The following is a 2500-nucleotide window of genomic DNA, read 5'->3' as shown; positions in this document are numbered from 1 at the left end:
AATTGATTTCTTGATCCTGAGGAATCGTAAGATAAAAAGATCTTTTTTATCAATTTTATCAATTATTTGATAATTATTAGTCCCGGTTTTAGTATTTTTATTCTTGTTGGTATCGATCTTGATCCAGGCCTCAATATCGATTTTCTTTTTAAGACAAAAATGGAGAATTTTCCAATCAAAATATTTTCGATCCGGATTTTTTTCCATATACATAATATCACTTTTTCCTAAATAATTTTTGATAGGGATATCCCCTAGTATATCAAAAAATTTGCCCTTATGTTTATGTGTGTTGTAATTATAAAAACTCTCTCGATTCTTATTTACTTGGAATGGTGATCCATAAATATATGGGTCCCTCTTATTTTCATAATTAATAGATCTATAAGATAAAAGATTATATCTATAGTATTTTTGAAAATTCTCATTTTGATTTGGTAATGAATATACTTCGTAATCGTTTTGTTTTTTGTAATGAATTAATAGGTCTTTTTCATATGAATTCTCTTTGTTTAAATCTTGATTTTGAATTGTACGACATTTATTGATTCTATTTTTCCATTTTGCTGCTATTAATCTAGACCATCTAATCTGAGATAAATGGTATTGATAATGACCTCTTAACCAGTTTTTCCATTGATTTATTCCAGAATTCCGAAGTTTCTTATGTCTTAATTCATAATGAATTATTCCTTGTTTTCCAAAATAATCTTTTATTGAAGTCTTAAGAAAAAAGACGTTCCGTGATATTGAAGAATAGATCTTAACTTATACAAGTTAAGAACTTGTGTTTGTGATATTTTGTAAAATACATATGCTTGTGACAAGGAGGATAAGTCAAAAAAATTCTGTGAATTCTTATTACTAATATTATAAAGTGACTTTTTTATAGTCGAAATAAAATTCATTTTATTTTGATTTGTTTTATTAATTCTTTTTTTATTTTTTTTATTATTGTAAATGGATTTATCAATCATTTTTTTTGTTGATTCAACAAAAAGTTGTATATTAATTCTGGGAATATTAATAATAGATAGAAGGATATCTGCGTATATCCTTTCAGTGAAAAATTTTATAAAATAATGTAATTTACGGATTAATCGAGTATTTCTTCTTTTTAATATTTGCCAATTTGGTGATTCCAATCTTTTAGCATTATAACTTGTTTTATTAGGACTATCATTTATTTCTGGAGTCACTTTTTTTTTATTTTTTGTAATTCTTTTTATTTGATTTCTGATTGTGCTTGTTCTATCAGTCAGATCTTTCATTTTTTTTTTCTGTCAGTAAAAAATTTGTCCAATATGTAGATTGAATTCGACTAAAGGATTTATGAATTATATGATTGCGGGTTATAGAATCTTTTTCTTTTTTTTTTTTAGTTTCGCTTGATTTATATATTTCTCTCAATCTAAATAATAGAATTGGATTTACTTTTGAGAGTTTCTTTTTTTATTTTTTTTAAAAACGGAATGCCCTTGATAATCCATTTTTTTGTTTTTTTGAGATATTTAGAAATTTTGTTCTTTCTTTTAAAACTTTTAGAAATATAAATACTTTTTTTTCAATTTTCCAATTTTTTTCGAGTTTCTTAAAAATGGGTTCAAAAAAGGAAGGCCGTTTTTGGGGAGAACCAAAAGGAAGTTCAGCTTCCATTCCCCAAACCGTTAAAAAAAAAAAATCATCTTTTTGTCCTTTCTTTTTGATTCGATCTATATGAGAGGACCGTGGCTTAGATCTGTGCCAGGGTTTCAGACAGAAAGGAAATAGCATCTTTATTTGAATACCGTCTATTAACCAATTTTTCGGAAATTCTGTTTCTGATAATTGAACACCATTATAGGTGCATTTAACATGCATTTCTTTATTCCATTCATTTAAATCCTCAGACCACTCAGGAAATTGTAATAATAGCATACGGCCAATATTTTTAGCTATTATCAATGACGGTAATATAATATATTTTCTAAGAATCGATTGAGTTATTAACATGGAACCTCTTATTACTTGAGCAAATGGAATGGTATCCCAGGCTTCTGCTACTTCTATCCGCGCTTTCTCTTTTCTTTTGTTCTCTTCTTTTTTGTCCTTTTCCTTTTTTTCCCTTTCTTTTATTTCTTCTTCTGTATAATCTGAAATTTTGAATTCTGCTCCCTTTCCTATACAATTTCTAAAAATGAGTTTTATCAGTTCGGAGATATCAAAAAAAAAAGGGTGTGATTTGTCTATTCTGTCCAAAAAAAGCGGAGAATGTGCATTTGCTTGAAAAATTCCCAAATAACTGTTTTACATCTTTGGGCTCGCATTGAACCTTTGATTATGTCTCGACGAAAATCAGATTGTTGCGAATATCGTATCAAAGCTACTTCGTCTCTTTTATTAGAATTATTAGTATCCTTATTATTAGGATCGGTATTTCCCCGGTTATCAGTAAAAATCACTACACGTTTGGCTTTTCTTGAACGAATCTGATAATCTATTGGTACTTCTTCTTCACTTT

Source organism: Camellia sinensis, unplaced genomic scaffold, assembly GCF_055761805.1.
Source record: "Camellia sinensis isolate YWXY unplaced genomic scaffold, ASM5576180v1 Unanchor480, whole genome shotgun sequence".
NCBI classification, from domain to species: Eukaryota; Viridiplantae; Streptophyta; class Magnoliopsida; order Ericales; family Theaceae; genus Camellia; species Camellia sinensis.
The sequence above is the reverse complement of the archived record's forward strand: the minus strand, read 5'-3'. Positions refer to the sequence as shown.